This window comes from Triturus cristatus, chromosome 1_2 (assembly GCF_964204655.1).
Source record: "Triturus cristatus chromosome 1_2, aTriCri1.1, whole genome shotgun sequence".
Classification (NCBI taxonomy): domain Eukaryota; kingdom Metazoa; phylum Chordata; class Amphibia; order Caudata; family Salamandridae; genus Triturus; species Triturus cristatus.
In genome coordinates this window covers 278,450,226-278,474,190 of record NC_140580.1, presented here as the reverse complement: position 1 = coordinate 278,474,190, position 23,965 = coordinate 278,450,226, and the positions used below count along the sequence as shown (strand labels likewise).

General features: G+C 44.0%; 1 protein-coding gene across 6 annotated transcripts in view; it reads left to right on the top strand.

Moving 5' to 3' along the window:
* LOC146867157 (uncharacterized) overlaps positions 1–23,965 on the top strand; it is a 1,274,092-nt gene that overhangs the window by 97,434 nt on the left and 1,152,693 nt on the right. The window lies entirely within an intron of this gene.

Sequence of the window (23,965 nt, the reverse complement as noted above, 5' to 3'; positions counted from 1 at the left end):
GTTCTCACCGATAGGCAGGGGGAGGATTGGGGCAAGATTACCCCAGATTCCACGAATAATGGCAGGATTATGTGGGTCCCAGCCGGGAGCTCCGTTAAGACACGGCCGCCATGCTCGGCAGCTAGCCACGCCTCCCCTGACATTGACCATGACCTTTTGCATTTATTAGAATTCTGTCTCTCTCTGTGTATCGGCTGGCTTCACTCTGAGTAACAGTATTCTGCTCTTTCTCAAGGAGCCTATTGGCACAGAAAGTAGTTTGTTCAGTGCCAGTAACTACTGTGGCAGTATGTGCTTTTTGAGACCAAAAACTATTTTTGATTTTGCCAATGTTCGTTATAATGGTGAGGGCCCGGCAGCTCCCACACCAATATAGTTTTACAAAAACCATGCCAAAACAATTCACACATCGACAAAACTAAAAAGCTGAACACAAATTTCAGACCTACTGGCTTTGCCAGTGCTTGTTTATTTCTGTTTCCCATAATCCTATTGAAACGGATACACTGATTTTCCATTGTGACTATTTTTGGGAAATACTAGCATGCATCAACACATGTTACTAACTAATGCTGCAAAGAAATGGTACCTGAAATTTTACAGTAGTTTAGCAAAAAAAATGTTTTGCCTGATTTTATTTTTTTATGACCTTTTTATTTTGAAAGCAAAGAATTATCAATCTTTCTTTGAAGCTTCTGCAAATATTTGCATCCAATCAGAGAGCATTCTGGGAGCATTATACATAGTCTGATATTGCTAAACTTTGAAAACGTGTGAACACATTTTTACAATGGAACCACTGTCAGTAATGCAGTCAAAGTTTACAACATTTCCTTAGAGTGCTCACCCTAATACTAAAAGCTTTCAATTAAGGAACCATAAATACAAGTTTGAACAGCATTAACATATGGACAAAATTATTACCTAAACTGCAGACAGTGCCCTTCCCTGATCCATAATGTGGTACTGCAAACTGGCAGCCAAAGGGTTGTGCTGCACAGGGTTGGGCCTACTTGTCCTAAGGACAACATTCATATGAAAACCTGTTACCCTTGACCCCAAGCAATATGTCCTGGGCGTCGGGCTATAGGAATTCCACATCTCTGTTTGGATCTTCTTGAAAAGCTATCTTGGGCTAGTCATTGCCTTCAGGACTTTGGTAAAGAGCATACTGTGAGCGTCTGTTTGTTGTTTGCTGCCCCCCCCCCCTTGAAAATGTACATTCCACAATGCTCAGCATACATTGCTATTTGATGTAAAGCCCCTAAGGTCTGACTCTATTTTAGGTAGGCCCCGACTCCATCCTAGGTAATGGGAGTTGCCATTTTCTGCAATTTATGCAGAATAAGTGTCATGTCTGCCATTGATGCAGATGTCGTCGGACCTTATCATTCCAAGAACTGTGAAAGTGTCAAGTCATTCTGACAATGACATTGATATCACACCTGATGCAACATCAAGTCTGTGACCAGTGTCTAGTAATCATATCAAGGCCAAATAAGAGCAAACACAAACATACACCAAAAATAGTGTAGTCAGATGCCCTTTTACTTTATATGTTCACAAGGATACAGCTGGGACGCACACCTTGAAGCACATAATCTATGTTAGACATTCCTAAACATATGACAGAAATTCCAATCTGTGATAAGATTTAATATATAAGTACTGCTCCTTGACTACTTGTTGGGAGAGGTCCTACTTCCAGATTATCATTATTGCACAAGATAAAGCCGGAGACTATTTTGTTTGCTACCAGCACACCAAGAAGATGCTACATTGAACCCGATGCAGATAACAATCTGAGTCCTGAAGCAAGGACGCTGCCACGGCATGTGTTTTCCTTTCACAGTAGACACTGCATTCATGTCTCTTTGATAAACACAGCATTAACTGTCAGCAAGATATGCAGTGTGTTGTTTCTCCCTACAAAATTCTAGATTGCAAGTTCTACTTTCCATGCTCTCCTAGCATAGCACATATAAGTAGGTTTTAGGGTGTTAGATTTTAAATGACATTTTAACCATGTTAGAAGTGTTCATTTTATTATTGTTGAATAGTGGTTTAAATGTGCTAAGAAACAAGCTTCCCCTGTTATAAGAAATGTTTTAGTTAGTTAGTTAGTTCTTGGTGCCATTTGTGTGTGTTATTATTGTAAGAGTGAAATAGTTTTATTTCTGGTACCACAGTGCCACAGATTCTGGTTTAAGGATTGTTAGTAACCCAAAGCAATGATTCCGATTCAACAATATATTGGCTGGGGTTCTGCCGGCTACAATAAAACTGTCTTTCACATTCAGCATTGGTGCATTGAACCAAAGTTCACCCATGTCACCCGTTGGCGGGAAAACAAATCTTGCAGAACTACGTTGTACTTTATGCAACAATATCAGCGATGAATGAGTCTACATTTTTCTTTGCTGGCCATATGTCATTCACAGATGCATCAGCAGAGACGTTTTCTTAAATAAGGAGTATAAGGCACCATTTATTTTCTGCCTGAAAAGCACTTGCATGTTTGTAGTTGAACTCTCTGGTCAGTGTGGACATCCCTAAACTATATTTTCTAATTGTGCCTACTAGAGTGTTGGTCACACAGCAAACACAGGGCATACCTGATATTTCTTTGGCACCATCTGGAACAGAATATATCTATATGGATTCTATTCTGAGTGGTTTTGAGCTCCTCTACCTCTCATAAGATCCAGATCAAACTCATGCCTCTCAGTGTCAGGAAGCACAGAGATGTTGGTAGCATTGTCTCCTGCAGAAGACAGTACAAGATAGTCCAGACAACATGTTTACAATAATGGATAACTGTTATTGGACACCAATACAGCATTTGTAAGGTCAAAGTCAGTCAGTCAGTAATCACTTTAATCGATTTGGACAATACAAATAATAAAAGTACATAAAAACAAACCGTTCAATGGAGCTGCCAGATCAATAATACAAATAGTCCATCAAAACATCTCAAGTATTAGAATGAAACACCCCAGCTAATACCATGCTACCTAAAAACGAACAATAGATGTAGCCAAGAACTGAAGATACAATAGGGCTGGTCTTATTTATATAAAATTCAATGGCAATAAAGGATGAATAAACTTAAAACGCAGCCTAGAAAATCTAGGGCAAATAAAGACAATGTGCAAAGTATTCATTGTAGCTCCAGGATGACAGGTGCAAATCGGGAGCTCAGATGACTTAAGTCAGCCAACCGGAAGCTGAGAAAACAAATTCCGATGAAAATAAGCCAGGAGTAATCTATGATGGACGGGCATGTCAACCTTCAGGTATATGTCAATGTTATTCAGAGAATTTAACCAGAAAATAATGAAAAAGGGAGCTTTTAGAGGAAGCATTCACAACCCATTTTTCCTTGGCTTTAGAATAAAAAGCTTGTTTGACCCATAAGATATCCACTATAGAAGTACAGACTGGGCCAGAAAAGAGACCGGGTCTATGAAGGTCACTCAGAGTAGTATTAATATAGTTCAATCAGTGTAAGTGGTGCCCATATTCCATACCCAGGCAATCGCTTAGAAATCCTTCTGTTAAAAGCGAGTTCCACTTTAAACCAAACTGAAAAGTACAGTAATAAAGGGTGGATTTGAATATAGTCTAAAATATAGCCTACGCCCAGTAACTCGTGGATAATTTACGTTGATACACTGTGGGTGAGCCTCAAAACCCTTCTCAGAAATGTATTTCAGCCGCCTGAATAGGATTGCAGTCCTTATATCACCAAATCTTGCAGCCAAATCTTACTGTCGGAATACGTTTGACTTTCTAAAGGTCAATCATTAATGTAAAATGGAAACAGCCCAGTCGCTCAGAGAAATCATCTATACTGTAGGCTACTCTATTAAAAGACTGTACATGGGCATTGATCAAGGTGTGCCAGTTCAATTTATATCTAATAACATGCCCAGGTTGTAGAATTGATCCACTCTGCCTACGTGGTGACCATTAATCGAATAGCTTTAAGTTTTAGATTTCATCAGGCCACAAACCATAGTATATAATTCAAATAGAATTCGTTTTCAGGCCAAAGCTATCCATAAATATGATAAATTGGTCTAGCAGGTGCTGACGGCTAAGGGCCGTGCACGCTAAAAGGACTGTGTCAGCTGGCATAAAGTTGCCACCAGCCTTGGAAACATCCTTGCACTGTTCCAGTAAAAATGGCCCTAGCCAATTAATACAGAAGGAGTAAGTAACTTTGGGGCATATTTACAAGCTAGGCGATAAAAGTATCGCCGTTTTAGCGGCAGAAAACTGCCGCTAAAACGGCGATAATGGGCTTGATAATATGCTCTATGGAATTCCAATTGAAGCCCATGTTAGACGTCCTTCACATCTAACATGGGCTTCAATTGGAATTCAATAGAGCATATTATCAAGCCCATTATCGCCGTTTTAGCGGCAGTTTTCTGCCACTAAAGCGGCGATAATTTTATCGCCTGGCTTGTAAATATGCCCCTTAATTGTTTGGTTAGTTAAAACCTTAACAGAATTTCACATAAAAAGAATCAATAAAATCTGCAAATTTTCTAAAACATTATTAATATACATTGTCAATTTGTTGCAAATACATATTTTTCAAAACATTTTTGGCTAATTAATCTCAATTGTTGCAAAAATGATAAGCTTATTACGTCGATAAATTTATATTCTCTGCCGCTAATGTCTAACTGTATCGTGAGGTTTCCACTGACAACAATACTGTCAAATGTTCAATTTGCAGGCTTGTTTTACGGTTTAACCCCTTCAGTGCTGCTGTGCTCATGACGGAACCATTCCGTCATGAGGACAGGGGCACTAAATCCCTCTGCTGCAAACAGAGATTTTTTTGGGGGGCCTCTGGAGATGGGGTAGCTCAACCTCCAGAGGCCCTTTGCTCATTTTCAATGTAATGACGATCGCGCGCATGGTGCGCTGTCGTCATTACATTGAAAACCAAACTGAAACTTCGTTTCCATTTCAATGTTTCGGTGCTCGTGGGGCTATCTCAGTCCCCGAGCACTGAAACACTTGGGAGAGGAATTGTTGGAAAGAGGACAAACTCCCTTTTCAAATGGTACCCTTCCCTAGTAGATCCCTCCTTGGGGATCACCCCAGGAGGGCGATCCCTAAGCAGGAATCCACCCACTAGCCACCAGGGAGGGCGGGTCCCTTGGGCAAGGGCCTTTGCTCCCCGCTATTACATTTTGCCAGACTGCCTTTCTGCCCTACCCAGTGGGCAGATGTTTGCAGTAGCCCCAATCTGCCCCCCCCCCCAGACACCAGAAAGCACCCTAGACACCAGGGATTATTTTATAGGCCAGGCGTGGGGGATGCCCAGAATGGGCATGCCAAAGCCCCCACCCTACCCGCCCAAAGAAGGCATAAGACTCTCTGCACAGATGGGTGGTACGAAATGTGTGGATCCATGCAGATTCCAGAACTTTCCCACACAGAAATGTGAGAAATATTTGATTTTTTCAACTAGATTTGAGGTTTGCAGGGGATTCTAAGTAGGAAATTATTGGTGGGCCCATACAAGCCATACCTCACTGGACTCCCCCGGATGTCTGTTTTCTGAAATGTGTGGGTTTGGTCAGTTTCCCATGATGGCCGCCGAGCCCGGGCCAAAAACCCAGGTGACCCCCCCTTGCAAAACCAGGTTGTTTTGTGATTAGTAATTTTGATGTTTCCTCAATATGTTTTGGGCCCTTGCCTGTCACGGGTACTTGACCCCCCCACACAAGAGAGGTACCATTTTTATCGGGAGACCTGGGGAAATGCGGGGTGGTAGGAAATTTGTGGATGTACGCAGATTCCAGAACTTTTCACCACAGAAATGTGAGGAAAATTAGTTTTTTTGACAAAGTTTGAGGTTTGCAATGGATTCTGGGTAACAGAACTGGGTGAGAGCCAGACAAGTCACCCCATCCTGGATTTCCCTGGGAGTCTAGTTTTCAAAAATGTATAGGTTTCCTAGGTTTCTTTAGGTGCCAGCAGAGGTAGGGTTCAAAATCTATAGCTAGGCACTTTGCAAAAAAATGGTCCGTTTTCTCTGTGAAAATGTGGTGTGTCCAAGTTGCGTATGGGCTGTCTTCTGCCGTGGGCACAAGGCCTACCCACACAAGTGAGGTACCATTTTTCTCAGAAGTCTTTGGGAAATGCAGGGTGGGTGGAATTTTGTGGATCCACGCAGATTCCAGAACTTTCCACCACAGTAATGTGAGGAAAATGTTTTTTTTTGCAAAGTTTGAGGTTTGCAAGGTATTCTGGGTAACAGAACCTGGTGAGAACCAGACAAGTCACCCCATACTGTATTCCCCTGGGTGTATAGTTATCAAAAATTGATAGGTTTGCTAGGTTTCCCTAGGCCTAGGGTTCAAAATCTACAGCTAGGCACTTTGCAAAAAAAGTGTCAGTTTTCACTGTGAAAATGTGGTGTGTCCACTTTGAGTTTTGGGCCGTTTCCTGTCACGGGCATTAGGCCTACCCCCAAAAGTGAGGTATCATTTTTTCTGGAGACTTAGGGTAACACAGAATTGTAGAGCCACTCTGCCTTCCAAATGAAAGTCACTTTGAAAAATGTCCTATAATTCTCATGCTAGTATGGGTACTCACAATTTTGGAAATGTGCAAATAGCTACTGGTTCTAAACTCTATATATTATTCCAATTTCAGAAATACATAGGTATCTTTAATCCCAATTTTTTACTGTATATATTTCCCCAAATGAATTGCTATATACCCCGGTGCATAATAAAAAAACATTGCAAGACGCTGCTCAGTTATTGGCTGTGGGTTTATCAGGTTCTCGGTGAACCTACAAGTCCTATATAGCTCCTCAACAAGAAAGGTCCAGTGGATGTAACAGTATTTTGCTTTCAAGCATCTGTCATAATTAGAAGAATTTACAGGTGAAAATGTTGGCACAAATGGCTGTTTTTTTCAACTCATTTTCAATTTTTCTTATTTTCAATTGTTAGTTTCTATCAAGAAACCTTGAAGGATCTACAGAAATGACCCCTTCCTGAATTTGGAAATGTGTCTACCTTTCTAAAATGTATAGCTTTACAGGATCCATTATTGCTTCCATACCAATTTCTACCATTAATTGGAAGAAGGTAGACAGCACAAAAAATAGCAAAAATAGGCTATGTCCCAGTAAAATGCCAAAATGTGTAAAAAATTTTGGGGGTTTTCTGACAAAAGTCTCTCAGTCCCTGAAAGCTGGGAAAATGATGATTTCATCCCCACAATTACTTTGTTGATACCATTTGCAGGGAAAAAACCATAAGCTTTCATTTGCAGCACTTTTTCCCCATTTTCCCCCAAAAATAGAAATGTTGCTGTATTTTGGCTAATTACTGGGTCCCCTCCAGGGGAATCCACAAACCCTGGGTACCTTTAGAATCGCCATGATGTTGGAAGGGAAGGACGTGAATTTGGCGTGGCTACCTTATGTGGTCAAAAAGTTACAGGGGCCTAAGCGCGAACTACCCCAAATAGCCAAAAAAAAGGCTTAGCACAGGGGGAAAAGACCTAGCAGCGAAGGGATTAAGAGTTTTAAGTCAGTTGCATATTCTGTGAGGATTCATGACTTCCACGTTCTAGCTCTGATTTCCTGTCCCATGCCGTCCAGATACATTTGAGGTCTGTCTTTGTAATGTCTCCAAGTTTTGAGGAAGACTACCTTCTTCCAACCATATTTTTGCCCCAGCGATATTCCATGAAAGGAGATTGATGTTTCCCTTATTTGTTTTGGTTCTTTTGTCACTCACTCTTTCGGTCAGTTTCTCTTGACTGTGTTAAGTACGCCTGGCAGCCAGCTACATTTATCTTGATCTAATTCTGTCGCTATTTTATGGTCTATTTGCACCCCACTCCTCTGAGAAGTCAAAGGACTGCTGTATTCTGCACTCTGCGATACTGAGTATACCTGTAGTTTTTCTTTCCTTTGTCCTGACCCAAGGTTAAGGATAGAGTTTTCAATCAGAGGTCCAGGGTAGCGTGATATAATGGGTTTAGACAGTTTGGTGCCCCAGGGTTCAAATTGTGGATAGCAGCTCATAATGAGCTGTGCTTCTTCTTCTGAATGCGATGTGGTGAGTGTTTATTCTTTACTTTTAAGATTCTCTTTCTAAATAAATTTTACAACCAGAAGGTTTGTTGAGTTTAAATGTTTTAGGGCAGGAATTTCTGCCAACCATTATAGTATGTTGACCCTATTTAGTATATCATGTCGTCCTTGCAATTAATATTCTAGTTTTAGAACTATTTGCTGCTTCGTTAATACTTGCTCTTGCTTTGCTCCCTGGTGGGACTCTTTAAGTTGGTCATCCGCCAATGTTAGCTTATTATCATTTTTTGTTTGGAGTCTAAGATTTCTGTATTGGATCATACTGCTCTACAGGATATTATACGGCTGGGGTTTCTAATGAAGATGATTTTACTTGGTTAGTCTCCTTTTTTTGCTTATAGTATCCTGTCCAGATTGCCCTGATTTGGTCTCTCGCATGCTTACCCATGATGGTTTCGGTTGTATACATTCTATTATACTAGCTTCACCATTATTTTGAACTTGGGATCTAGGATGTTTCCTGTTGCGGTACTCCCCCTTTGTTGTTGTAAAGTATGAAAGAAAGATCCTTTCCATAAGGCTGAGAGCCTTGTATATGGTAGTTGTGACATACTTCCTTCATGTGTCTGGCAAAGTCGCTTTATTTCATATTTAAACAATGCTCTAGTTTTATCATACCCAAGGGCATTTGGCATTGCTCCTTTTCTGAATGTTGTCTCCAGGTCTCCCCTAATATGAGAACTCCTTTTTTCCCCACGTTCAGTGCTCCATGCAGTAAAAGTGCCCATTGACTTTTGTTTGATCTCATTAGCTTCTACTAAGCTGTCGTACTCTGCATTCCTTTCTTTTTGGTATCCACTTGAAGTATCAGCTGTGCTTGTTGAGGACATTGTCAAATCCTTCTCTGCCTTATTCGCCTTTGTTAAGCTGAATATAGGGAAAACGTTGGCAGCTTGCTGTTTTCTTGGTAAAGCAATTTTGTTTCTGGCTTTCTTTCGCGTTTTTTTTGTCTTCTAGTCTGTTTTGGAGGTTTATTTTTATCCAGATTTGTTATTCGTAATTCTGGTTGCATGGGTTTTGGAGGTATGTCCTTTGCATACAAAGGGCTTTGTGGTACTTGCGGTCCTTGTGGGTTGGATGGTGTTTTTGTTTGCTTCTGGACTTCTTTTGGTGAAGCTTGCTGAAGAGATACTGTCTATTTGTCGTACTCTGCGGCCAAAAGTTTAATGGGATCCAATATGTAATTTTTTTAGTGTTATTATTTGTTCTAGCAATGTTGGTAGAAGGCTCAGTTTGTCAATTATCAGACCACAAGTACATGGTTATGGCTGGGCTGAGTATTTGGATTGTGCTCTTATTATTAAGTTGTTCAGATTATCCAATTTTTTTATCCCAGCAATCTGTAGGGCAGTGATGTTCATTAATTCAATTTGAAAGTCCATTTTGACTGATTGCATATATTCAGAGCCTTTATTGATGTCTGTAATGTTTGCAATAAAGTTCTGAAGAAATCCAGATAACTGCTTTGGTCGCCTTGTATTTCCCCTTGTGTTAATTTATATTTCGATTCTGGATTGATGAATTGATTTTGGTTGTGTAAAGCGCTAATAATTTGAAAAAAGTCAGGAGAATTATTTGTATTTTGTATGATTTTTTTACCTTAGTATCCGTATTGCTTTGTGTAGTGAGATTATACTTTTCTCTGGTCATTGATCCTGATTTCATGTTACTAACATATGAGGAATCCTTGTTCTGTGTAAGGCTAGTTGCTCTCAGCCGTGAGGACTCCGCACCTCCTGAGACTTCTTGATCAAACTGGTGAACCTGTGCTACTATTTTTAACCTTCGTGTTGCCCCGGTGTTTAATGCTATCTCTGGGGTTGAGTATGTTGGATTTTCTTGGCTTATAACTGTATTCCTTGTCGATGTTTTAGTTTTTGAGTTTTTTCCTCCAGTGCTCCCTTCTTGCCCATGCTGAGGTGGGCTGATAGCTTCAATCTTATTTCCATATGTATTGTCTGTATTGTTGTTTGGGCCCTTTGTTGTTTCCTCTATCGGCTGCACCTTTTTTAAGGTTGTATTTCTGTTATTGATGCCTTTTCCCTTTAATACCGCCTCTGGAATTTCCAAGTTTATTTCCGCCCGGTCGCAATTTAGGGAAATTACCTGGCCGGTTGAGTCCTTTGTGTCATGCATGAGATCCTTTTGCATTTCTCTTTTAAAACTGCACTATGAGCTGTTCTCTGAGGGGCTAGTGGAGTCAAAAGATCTGGTACCTCTCCTGACATTGACTATATTACAGCCCCAGGGTCTTAGAGAAAGGAGAATCCAGAGCTTAAGTTCTTTTTGCTGCCATTATCTTTACTTCCAAACATTTTGAGTATTGGAGAGATAAGGGGACTCTTGTGAATGTTATCCGGGTATTCAGTTTTAATTCTGTTTTTGACATTTTTCTTTACATTTTTTGTCTGTTGACCCGGTGTCCTCCTGATTCTGCAGGATCTCATTTTTTTCCGTCTGATGCCACCTGCCACTTGTCTTTGGACCCTATCGGCTCTGCAACTATGAAGCAGTGTGTGGAGAGGTATAGATAGTTGCATGCGCTTCTTCCCTTGGGATTATGGTTTGGTTTGTGTCCTTATATTTTTGGTTTTATTATGTTAAGTTGAAATTGTTGTTTTGTTCTGGTTGTGTAACCTTGCGCAACCATATGTTAACTAGAATTGCACCTTAATTTTGTTTTCCCTGCACTGTATGCTGTTAAGCCAATTGAGCCACTGTTGAACCACTGCAACCCCCCCTTTCTATATGTCTTCTTTTGGGGGGGGGGTGAGCTTGGTTGCAAGATTGCAAGATTGATAACGTACTTGATAGTCTGCTGCTGCCCTGAAAGGAACAAAAAAACAAGCATTTGCAATGCAATAGGTCTCGCATTTGTGAGAGTTGGAGCTATTAGCATTGTAAATGACAATGCCCTTTATTCATCTGTTTTGAAAACCTACAAGTGGTGCATAAACACGCACTTTGTACCTACAATCCTTGATTACGAGAAGCAAGGCTGTCAGTAAAAGAGACTGCCAGCTTTGCTTCTCATAAGCAAGGACTATTAGTACAAAGTGCTTGTTTACGCACAGCTTGCAGGTTTCCAAACGCATAAATAAAAGGCATTGGTATTTACAATGCGAATAGCTCAAACTCTCGCAAATGCGAGACCAATTGCATTGCAAATGCTTGTCTCCTTTTGTTACCGCCCATAATGACTGGACCTTTTACTGGTGTTGTTACATGCTCCGCTTTAAAAGTTGTTGAGCACCATTTGCCTTAATGCTGTTCCCCTATTCCACGCACTACATTGCAGCACGCTGCACGCTTACTACTGTATTTATTTAAATTACTACGCGGTTGGCTTTAACTATAACATCCGCACTTATTCACTTATTTAATTTAAGCCGTGGTCCACTTTCAGTTTAGAGGCTGTGCTTATTTAATTCTTTATTTTACAGGCGGACGCTTTTACAATAGCAGCCGCGCTTGTTTATTTTATTAATTAATAGCGCAGGCCACTTTCACTTCAGCAGCCGCAAGAGTTTGAGCTATTGGCATTAAAAATAACAATGCCTTTTAAATATGTGTTGGGCTTAAAACACTTAAATATAGGCATTGTCATTTACAATGACGATCACCTATAGGCTCACAAAAGCAAGACCTATTGCATTGAAAATGCTTGTTCTTTGGTGCGAGCAGAAAACTCAGTTGGGCTCTGCGGCCTCACAGAGCTCACAAATCTGCGGTCATCTTGCACTCCACTTTATCACATCCCCATGATGGACTCCTTTTAACTTTAACAAATTACCAACAATGAAGTTGCCAGTATTCTGTCATCACCACTGGCTTGCAATTTTTGGCTCCTACACTGGTGATGAGGATGTGTTTCAGCTATGATTACAGAGCTGAGTCTGCCCACGTCATCAAGGAGAAGGAAAACTGTAAGCAGTTTTGACTCCACCAGCACTTTACCATCCGTGGGTCCTGAAAACAAAGCAGGAGACACAGTTGGACATGGCTAGAAGCAGGAACGCTTGGCAGTGGGTCTGACTATGAGAAGTAAAACGTGTTCAGAGCTACTTTATCAAATAGGAACAGTTCCTGTTTCATGAGGTAGGAGTGAATGCTTGCAACAGTGAGAAGCTCCAGTTTGTTTACCCAAATCTACATACTTTACGGCAATCCGTAGCTGCGAAGTGTCCCATTTAATGGAGAGAGTGTTTAGGGGTAAGGACAAACTCAATAAGCGAAGAAGCCGTATTGTTTGTGAAGTGCTGTGACCTGCCATGTTAGTTGAATATTAAATCACGCCGGTAGCGTTAACACGTTCTGTGCGGTTAGTGATGGGGGAGCACTGATGCTGCGTTTACTTTTCCAATGGGTTTGGCAGCACGTGATGTGTGATACAGGGGACTAACGATGCTGCTGAGATTGCTGTGGGAGGCGTGTGGCCTGCCAGTCTGTGAGTGCCGAGCAAGTGTTATTATTTCTATGGTTCTAATGTTATTGTACATTTGGGTTTATGGAAAATGTCATGCGTGCTCTCCGGCACCGTACCACATAGATGTAGGAGAATTAGAGACTGTAAAATAAAAGGAAGCTTTATGGTACTGCTTTGTAGGTGTAAGGGACATGTTCTGAAATAAGCATTGGCAAAACCAATGGCGTAGCTAATGTGTTATGGCCAAGCTGTGTGTCAGCAAAAAGCATTTCTTGGCAATGTTGTGCCGCACGGCCAAAAGGAAAAAAAGGAAAATGAGGAGCTGCATTCTTTTGTATGCGCATGCATGCGTGACGACATACACTCACATGCATCATCACACATGCGCATGCATGTATACGTGAGCCTATGAAATTATGTGGGTGCTTTTTTTAATTTACCGATCCAAGTGTAAAGAACAAAGTGGAACCGTAGAGTATGTAGTAAGTTCTTTATTCGCCAACACAGCTCCAAACGTGGAGCGCAAGAATGCAGCCGCTGCTAGGGATCACCAGCTGTCAACTGTCACCAACTGACAGCTGGTGATGTCACAGCTGGTGTAGTACAGCGATACGGTGTCCTCGCAGGGACACGCAAAGGCAAGTGACATTACGGTGTCCCCAAGGTGTCAATACAAGTACACAACACATCTTCCCCCTTTATGAACAGAGAGACAATGGCTAACATGGCTGAACAAAATGCCTAGTCACAAATGTAATCGTTAAGTTTCGCAGGAGGTATTATCCTTCTGCCACACCTGCTGGTACTAGATGGTAGTGACACGTCATACCTGGGAGTGGGTGGCAAAACTCTGACAACCCTACCAGAATCTGTGCTAGGGGTGAGTGTCACGGGGTTGGGAGCTTCAGTATGTGTAGTGTGAGGGTACTGTGTGGCTTCGCTGTCGGATGAGTCAGACAGAGAAATGTGGTGCTTGTTATCATTAAACTTACAGTGCACTTCGTTGGTGACTACTGTGGTAGGCTTGCACACAGATAAGGCTGAGAAGTGATGCACCTTACCATCACGTAAAAGGGCGGAGTTGCAATACACCTCTTTAACAGTGAGGGGTGGCGAGAACTTGTTCTGACCCTTCGCTACGTGGCCACTTTTCTTTACCTTAACGGTTTCCCCTATGGAGAGTTGCACGTCCTTGCAACCATGTTTGTGGTCATATCTATTTTTGGTTTTGTTCTGACCATGCCCAACCTTCCTTCTTACTTGGTCACTGGACCAGTGTACACTCTTTGAAGCTAGAGCCCAACCCACATTATCCTTAGAGAGAGGCGTTCTGCCCCGCATGAGTACGAATGGGCTGTGACCTGTTGAGTCACACGGTGTGATTCTGTAGGCCCATACAGTTTTTAGGATCTCATTTTTCCAGCACAGTCTGTTGTCGTTGGACAACTGGATAATGCCTTTGAGTACTCTATTGAAGCGTTCCACCGCACCTTTTCCGGCAGGGTGGTACACTGATGTGGTTTTGTGTGTAATTTGGTTTCTAGATGTATAGGCCTTAAACTGGTCTGAGAGGAACTGCGGCCCATTGTCACTGGTTATCTGTTTAGGGAGCCCTTCTCGCGTGAAAACAGAATCAAGAAACTCTACCACTGCCCTGGAATCAGGTTTGACCGTGAACGTAAGTTCAGGCCATTTGGTAAAATGGTCAATAAGTACTATTATATACCATTGCTCCTCTTTTCCCTCTATGGGGCCCATGATATCAATCCCCACTCTTTCCCATGGCATAGTCGGGCAACTAATGGGGTGTAATGGTGGTCTAAGAGGGACTTGGGTCTTGTCGGATTGCTGACACATGTTGCAGTTCCTGACTACTCTTTCCACGTCCCTGCTTACCCCGGGCCACCAGTAGCTTTCCTTGACTCTCCTTTTACATTTAACTATGCCTAAATGTCCCTCGTGACAAATTTCAAGGATTCTTTTTCTTAACGTGACTGGGGGTACCACCCTACAACCTCTCAACAGTAAGCTATTCTCGTGTGACAGTTCCTCCTTCACTTCATAGTAATGTCTCATTGTTTCAGTGAGTTTATTTTTGTGTGTCCATTCTCCTTCTAACATCCTGATCACTTGGCGGATGTCCTTGTCCTTTTCTTGCTCGGTGAGCCATTCTTCCTTTGAGATTCCCTGTAGATTGTCATCTAGGCTGGCAATACAGTATTCTCCCTCGTCAGTTCCATTTTCCTGGTTTTCTTCTTTTATTGGTAATCTGCTTAAATAGTCAGCTACAACGTTCTTCACCCCTGGTACGTATTCAATATTATAATTGAAGTCAAATAGGCGTACAGATAAACGCGCAAGCCTAGGTGAAGCCGAATATAGACCCTTTGTGGTGAACACCTTGGTGAGCGGCTTATGGTCCGTGCATAGTGTGACTTTATTTCCCCACACATAATTTCGAAAGTGCTCCAAGGCCCACACACATGCCAATGCTTCGCGTTCAATGACCGAGAATTTTTCCTCCGTCGGTGTCAATGACCGTGATGCAAACGCTATGGTGTACTGTAATCCTTTGTCATCTTTCTGAGTCAATACGGCTCCAAGACCCTTAGAGCTTGCGTCCGTTGTGATGGTGTTGCAGAGTGAAGGGTCAAAACCCTGTAGGGGTATTGCATTGCACAGGTCATCTTTTATGGTGTTGAATGCAGCTTGGCATATGTCAGTCCAAATGAATTCACTTCTCATCTTTAATAGTTGTCGTAGATCGTACGTCTTTTCCGAAAAGTTCTTTATAAACTTCGCATAGAATTCTACAAGGCCTAGGAAAGACTTCAGCTCTTCCTTGTTTTTGGGCACTGGAGAGTTTTTAATAGCATCCATTAAGTCCTTTTTCGGGTAGATTCCTTTACCATTTATTTCGTGCCCAAGATAGTTCACAGACTCACATGCAAACTTGCATTTACTGTACTCAGCCGTGAGTCCCTTAGTTTCCAGGATTCTTAGCACTTGATCAACCTTGTCGTCGTGTTCTTCCTTAGACTTTCCCATGATAAGGATATCATCTTGAAACATCAGAATACCCTTGACTCCCTTGAAGATGTTGTTCATTAGTCTCTGAAACATCGCTGCAGCGGATGCCAAACCAAAAGGTACTCTCGTAAATTGGTAACACCCAAATGGTGTGATGAACGTCGTAAGTCTTTTGCTCTCACGGTGCAGTGGCACCTGGTGGTACGCAGACTTTAGGTCAATAGTTGAAAACCATCTGACCCCTTTGGTTGTTGCAAGCATTTCGCTAATTTTAGGTAACGGGAACTGCTCAATTATTATACTCTTGTTAAGGTCCCGTAAGTCCACACAGAGTCTCAATTTTCCGTTGGGTCGTTTGGCCACGACCAGAGGTGCGACCCATTCACTTGCCTCCACTTGTTCGATTATTCCTTCCTTTAGGAGCTTCTCGATTTGTTTTTTTACTTCGTCCTTTATTGCAAAAGGTAGATTGCGAGTCTTGTGTACAACTGGTGTTGCATTTGGTTTGACAACTATCTTATGTTGGTATCCCTTAAGTGCACCAATTTTTTCCTTAAAGACATTGGGGTACTTGTTGAGAATGGATTTGTTGTAGTCATACGCATTTTGCACTACTAGAACAGGGTCAGAACTGCTGGGGTCCAAGATGATGCTCAAATTCCCCTGGTCCATCCAGCCCAAGACCGATGGCCCAACAGCGGATACATAGAGTTTTCCTTCTGCCTCTCTCCCTTTGTATGCGAAATTTAGTTTTCTGTAGCCACACACGTCGATTGCTTCTCCCGTGAATGACTTGATTAGGATGTCAGCTTTCTCAAGGTGATTGCCAATATGTGGTGTAAACTTCTCTTCCCATACTTTTTTGTTCACTATTGTGTATAGTGAGCCTGAATCGGCGACTATGTTGATATCCACGCCACCAATGGCCATGTTGCATGTAGGTTTCTTCTTTTTATTTATTCCATCTGTACTGACTTCATTTATCAGCTCCTCCTCGATACTGAGGACACACATATTGACGTCGTCTTCCTCAGAATCTTCATTCTCTAATTCATCTGCTTCATAGATGTTTTTCACAGAGCGTGCCTTACGCCTCCGACATGCCTTCTGGAAATGCCCAATGACCCCACAGTATGTGCATTTTACTCCGCGTGCAGGGCACTTTTTGTCGTCAGCCCAATGTGTATTGTCTCCACATCTGTAGCAACGCCTTGCTCCGTTATCCGCAGATTTGTTGTTTATGTTTTTAGCTGACTTGTTCCATGTGTTCTTCGTGTTTTGTTTAACATGTGTCACCTTGCTGACAGTTCCGCTTTCTTTTTTTTCATTGCTTTCTGCTATCACTGCTTTTGCACAGCGTCCTGTTAATTCAGATTTTCTTGCAACGTCAATAATATTCTGGAGTGGATACTCCCCTTTAGCCCAGAGGCTGTCCTGAATGTCAGCATTTGACCCCTGCATAACAATTTGGTCTCTTATGAACTCGTCGTGTAGATTCCCAAAGCGACAGTTCAATGCTAACTCCTTCAGTGCAGAAACATAGTCATCGACCGACTCTTCCTTCCCTTGCTTCCTGTGGAAGAATTTATATCTATCTACACCAACGCACACATTAGGTTTGTAATACGCATTCAGGTCATCTATTGCATTTGCGTAAACATCGTCTTCTCCCTCACCTCTTGCTTTCTTGTTGATGCTGTTGTACACTTTTATTCCACCTGCACCGAGGCAATGTAGTAGGAGTTTGTATTTCTTTTTAGGTGTAAATTCATCATCATCATCGAATTGCGAGATGTAGTTATTAAAATACTCCCTCCATTCTTCCCATTTTAGTAATGGTTCTCCCTTGCCAGGTAGGAATGATTGTGGTGGGGAAAGATTCCACAAGTAACCAGATGACATTCTGATTTTAATTTATTTTTTTTTCTATTTTTTTTTTATACCTGAAACACTGTGCTGCACGTGCAATATCAGTTCACCTTTAGTTTCTAGTTTACTGGTGTGTTTTTCCATTCAATTGTGTTAACTAGCGTGTGAAATTTAGTTTTGGTTTGCTTCCGGCAGCTGATTCAAAGCACAGTACTGAGTTGCCGGTGTTTTTTTTTTATTAGCGCGTAACGCGCGTTGCCCAGGAGATTCAATTTCAATTGTTTTGTTGATGTTTCCCAAATTCCAAAATGGCCGCACGTTGACGACGTCAAACGTCATAGCGAGGTTCCTGGAGAATTCCTCAACGCGTCAGCTTACGTCACATCTAATTTGCATGCGTGACGCTGAATCAGCTGGCAGTTTACTTCGTTAAACTGTCATTCATTTTTTTTTTACAGTTGGAGAGTACGAAGCGCTTCACCTCACAAAAGCCTCACTGTGAGAAATAGACACGGCGTAAAACTTCACATATGCTGACACCCACTGACACACCACGTTACTCACGGTGTCTTCTTTACATATTCAGAAGTTTCCTTCACAGTTCCAACGGCAGTTTCCTTGTTCGTTTTTTGTCGCTTAATTTTCTTTTGTATCGGTTGCTTCACGCACCTTGAATTTTCCTTGTGTATTCTTATTGTCTTCCGCAGCAGCTTTCTTTACAGTTTGACAACACCTTTTTCGTGAAGGTATTTGTTCTTGGACTGCAAGTTTCCTTATACGCCGGTTTTTTTTTTCTAGTTAAAATACCGGTTGTGGGTTCCGGTGTTGGCGCTCGTCGCCACTTTGTAAAGAACAAAGTGGAACCGTAGAGTATGTAGTAAGTTCTTTATTCGCCAACACAGCTCCAAACGTGGAGCGCAAGAATGCAGCCGCTGCTAGGGATCACCAGCTGTCAACTGTCACCAACTGACAGCTGGTGATGTCACAGCTGGTGTAGTACAGCGATACGGTGTCCTCGCAGGGACACGCAAAGGCAAGTGACATTACGGTGTCCCCAAGGTGTCAATACAAGTACACAACACCAAGATAGATCAATAAGTTCAGAAAACAAGCGGCCGCCAAAGTGATCGCGATCAGACATCAAAGTGGAAAGTGAAAGTAATCGCGGTAAAGCGCGGCGCGCGCGCCCGCGCACATGCACTATAGGTCTAGGCTGGCCTGGCAGCACTTTTTGGAGCCCTCTCAAAAAGTCTTGCCAGGCCAGCGCATGCGCTGGGTCAGGCAAAACCTAACAAGGCAGAAGGAAGGCAGAAAGCAGAAAGTGGTGCAGCCGGATGGGAGGCTTGATGGGGGATTGGCCGGCCGGCCCGCAAGCCGCACCCAGAACCTGGCTGGGCTGCTTCCGTGGGTGGGGGGGACCAGACTTACTCGCTCAGTGTGGCTCACTGAGAGCCTCGTACTTAGTCCTTGTGCTCAGGCAATAAGCTGAGGCCTGATTCTACTGCTACCAGCCTTGCTTCACCCGTCTCACCTCTTAGCGCGGGCACTGAGGGTACTGCAGATCGACCCAGCGTCGCAAGCTCAGTAATTCTGCCGCTCTTGCCACAGCCGATCCCTCCACGCCGAATCTTGTGGTACTGCTGCGGTTCACGCATCTCTGCTTCAACTTGCTCCTGCTGCTGCTGCGAAACTGGACGCAATCTCTGCTTGACCATGTTAATACATAAGATAGAAAGCAATGGTGCTAATATGCAGCCCTAAAAAACTCCCCAAGCCAGCTTAAAGTGTGAAGTGCACTCCCCATTGGTGCCAAACCTTCCAGATACCTCGAGCCCCTTGTGCAAATCATGCAGAAAAGTGCCAAGCACATTATCCACCCCCATGGACTCCAGCACATCCCAGAGCTTCGATCTGTTGACCATGTCAGCGGCCGTGCTGAGGTTCTTGAAGGCCAGGTGGATTGTACTTTTTCTTAATGTAGTCTACTTATTATTCAATAAATATAGGTTAGGTTCTGTTCAATCATCTCCCGGCCCGGACTCAAGCTGTATTGAATATCTGACGTTACAATTATCTGCCCACACTTGAAGCAGATTCAGCAGGACGTGGCCAATGATTTTTTCTTCCACGGCCACTAAAGAGATGGGCCAGTACCAGGCCGATTGGCTCTGTTCGCTTTTTTATAAATCGGAACAATCACAGATTTTTGCCAAGAAGAAGGAATCAGACTGTGAGCTGCTGCATTTAGGTGGTGTGCAATAATAGGGGCTTAGATATCCACATAAGATATATAAAGATCCCTGGGAAGACTGTCCGCGCCAGGACATTTCGCAAATGGGAGAGCCGTAATAGCTTCCCCTTACTTCATACAAATTAAAAAGAAGCACCTTCCTCATAGAGGGGTGAAAATGGATGAGGATGAGCTTTATACATAGACTCAAAATGAGTAACCCATGATTGAGCCAGAATAGTTGGAGCCATATCAGGCATGGTGTCCTTATGAAATAAGGGCTGATTCACCACCCTCCATAAACCCAGGCTGTCCCTAACTGAGCAAGCAGCCATTACCTACTCCCAGACCTCCCTTTTAAGGATATCTTTTCGCTCCTTGCAGGCGACACAATACAGTTTCCTGACCTCCTTCTCTACTTCTTTGCTTCTGTGTTCTGATGTGAAGCTGCCAGCAAGACTTTATGGGCCTTAAAACATCTCTCATTAAACAATTTAGGCCCAGTACTATGGGCACCCGCCACTTCCTAGAAAGAGCTATCTGTACTTCTGCGCCAATGTGTTTAAACAAATCCATAATGATTTGGTCAGAGCTCTCTGTCATAACCCCCGCACTTTGCCCACTCCCCAACTTCCCAACATTGTTTTCCTTATCATAAATAAGCCAATGTACACTCTTGTCTTGTTGTGGTCATTTGTTGGCCACAGTTTTATTAGGAATACTTGTGTATCTATTGCATACCTTTGCGCATCATGCCATAAATCATTATTGGTGAACTGTCATATCAGCGTCATGCCTTATTTGCATCACTTCACACACTGCATTTGCATAAACATATGTACATTGTCCAATAGCAGGTCAGCCTGACAGTTCGTTTACATAGGTTATTTGGAGCTTGCATTGTCTCTTGGCCCCCACGGGGTCGTTGCTTCGTTTGGTTGGGTTTTCTTTCTCTTTGCGCAGGGGGTGTAGCTTCTGTCCAGGAGTTAGGCCACAACTCGCTACCTTGTCCGACTCTTGTTGTGCCCTGCAATCCAGCGGGGGCTGAGCAGCGAGCGCCGTCTCCGTTTGCTACCCCCTTGTGGTAGGCCAACTCACCCAGCCGTAAGGCATCCCAAAGTGAGTGGTCCTACACACCGCCCTTAGGCCCACTCACCCAGCCATAAGGCATCCCAAGGTGAGTGGTCCTCTCCGGCACACCGCCCTCTGGTGTGCCTCTGTACCAGCCATTACCCCGTAGTTACTCGCCACGTCGCCAGGGAGGCTCACGTCTTCCTGCGGCTCATCATCTGCAACCTGCCAACGACATTGTGCCCCACAGGTTGTTCCAAAAGACTCCCATGCCCCCCTCAGACAGGTGCACCCCATCTTTCACACAGAACTCGGGGCGACCTGTGTGGATGAGCCCCGTGCCGAACTGTTTCAAAGCCGTTGGTTCTGCAGAACTTGCTAACAGTGAGGTTCAGCATTTTACGGGAGTTCTCAACCGCCTTCTGCGAGAGTGCCCCGTGCCATTCACTTCTGCTGATCACCTCTGACCAGATGATGGTGGTGCATCCAAAAGCCTTGCCTGCTTCCGATAGGTCTCTCTGTATATCCTGCAGCAGGTCTCTCCTCCCTCGCCTGGCCAAGTCGTTTCCCCCCAGATGCACGATTAGAATATCCGGGTGCCATACTGCCTCAGCTTGTAGTTGGGCGAGGGTTGCAGGCAGCTGGTCCCATTTAATTCCCGGTTTGCCAAACCACTGTATGCAGGTGTCCACTGGCCTTCCTTCCTGCTTGAGTCCCTTCTGCTGCCACCAGGCTTGCATCCGCGTTATGAACGAGAGGCCCAACACCCACACCAAGCGTGGTCTTCGTCCTGCCGGGGTAAGGGTAACATGTCACGCTGCTGCTCGGTTGGGAAAATTGTTTGCACCCCCCCCCCCCACACCCGGCAGGCTCTGTGGTTTATAGCAACTGTGGCCTCACGTAGGTCCGGTATGCCCGCGACCGCCCCTGTATTCCGGCCTCGGTCATCCCATGCAGTGCGGCCGTTGTGGCGGCCCCGATCCTGAATGAATGGGACCTGAACCCTGCCGGTGGCAGCCCTGCTTTGCTGAGTGAGAGGCGCATGATCGCGGTGAACTGGAATCTGCTAAGGTGCGAGCCATCTCTGTGCTTGAATAGGGGCCCCTCGCGGGTTGGTCGTAATGACATGAAGGCAAGCAGGCAGCCCGCCACGCAGCAATCCTGGTCCTCAATGCACCGCAGCCTCACTACTGCCTCTCTGCCGATCTGATCTGTCTTAGAGCGCCTCAGCAGGATTACCACCTCCCCTGCTTTTGGTGTGATATCGCACGCCTGTAGGCAGCTTGGTGCTGGACCTGCCCTGGACGGTGCCACTAGCTTGCTAATGCGGAAATCCCCAAAGAAAGCGGTGGAAAATGCTGCCTTGAGCAGGATGTGCTCAAAGTCGTCCTTCATGATGCCCTGTAGTGCTCCCAACAGTGCGCCCAGTTTAGTGTAGTCTATTGGGCGTCTGTTGTCCTTCCTTGCGCCTTCTGTGCACTTCCACCCTTTCATTGCCGCTTTGATGTAGTGTCTGGCCACGGGGTCCATCCCGGTCTCCAGCTTGGTATAGTATGACACGGCGGCCACGTGCGCTTGTGTCCATGACCTGGATTTCTGGGAGTTAAATGCCCAGTGAATGAATTGTTCTGCTGCTCTGCGTGTGTCCCCCATGTTCCCCAGAGACCGTATGCCCCCAACCCGCATTATTGTGCTGATGTATGTCTTGTATCTCCTAGCAGCTTCCGGGGTCGGGCTTGGCTGACCAGCTCAGTTAAATCTACCCCGTCAGGTCCCACAGCTGGCCCGGGAAATGGGTAATTTCCTGCTCTGCACAAGGTGCCAACTCCCTGAACTTCTCCATCCTTGCCCTGGAGAGGGCGTCTGTCACCTCGTTGTCCACCCCTGGTATGTGGCGTGCTCTCAGGTCTATGTTGCCTTCCAGCTGCAAGGTAACCAATCTGTGCATTATTCGTAGTGTGTCAGGACACCTGGCTGGTCCTCTGTCAATCGCCTACAGTACCCCTTTGTTATCGAACCATAGTGTCAGCTTCATGTTCCGCAGCTGCAGCTCCCCCGCTCCGACAGATAGGAGCTTGCCTGGGGGAGCAGCGCTTATATTCCCCCCCTCCAGCGCTTTCCTGTCCTGCATGTGGCGTCCCCCTATTGGGGGGTTTGTATGGCGCTTGGGCCCCCATTGGCTGGGGGGCCTGGCGCCTGTGTGAGGGTCGCTGTGGGGGGGGTGCGGGAGTTTTCCCGCTTCATGGGCCATCTATGCGCTGCGAACCGGCTCGGCGTGGGTTATGGCGCTGGCCCTCGAGGCCCCTTTCGGGGGCGGCCTCTGCACGTAAACAGGCTTCAAATTTAGTACGGTAGGTTATCACCAGGTTATTTAGAAAATCATCTGGAATTACCTTGGCCCAGCTTATTCTACGTCCCTGCTGCTTCGATATGAGAGTCTTCTTGTACAACGGGATTTCTTGCAGCCTGAGTTGTCTCATCTAAACTCTGCAGATAATGTGTTATGATCACTACGGGCGCTCCATACTGTTTTAGAATTAAAAAGGGACGGAAATAAGCGCTGACACTAAGATAAAGTCGATAGTAGAACTATGACCTCTACCCTTAAATCTGGGCACCAGATCAGCAGAATTATACTCTTCCCTAGTCAATTAATTAATAGGGTTACATTTCACCGGTAGATTCTTTTTTAAATCCTTCTGCCGGGAATGAGTAAAATGCACCTGGTCCGAATCAACGTTAGCGACATCATTCTTCACATAAGGACCACACAACATACATGGGTGCAAATTAAAATCTCCTAATAAAATTATCTAATATTAAGATCAATGTTGGTTTAGAGAAGTCCATAAAATAATCTTCCAGAAAAATTCTGAGCTGTACAATGGGGGTGTCATTCGATGATACAGAATTGTAAACATTTATCACTAGCAGCCTTATATTAAAATAAAAAGTTAAACGCACACATAGAATTTAAGACACATCAAAAGGAACAATCTCCATTTTACAGCCTAGGCCCAATTTAACAAAACTCCCAAGGCTCCCCTTTAGTCTGCCAAGTGACGAGGGTGTGGGGTTAATAAAAAAAAGTATCATAGGTATCCATATACAGGTCTCCCGAAACATCCTGGGTCTCTTGTAGGCAAATAGTTCCATAAGATTTCAGCAGTATAATCTCAAACTCATCTGACATAAT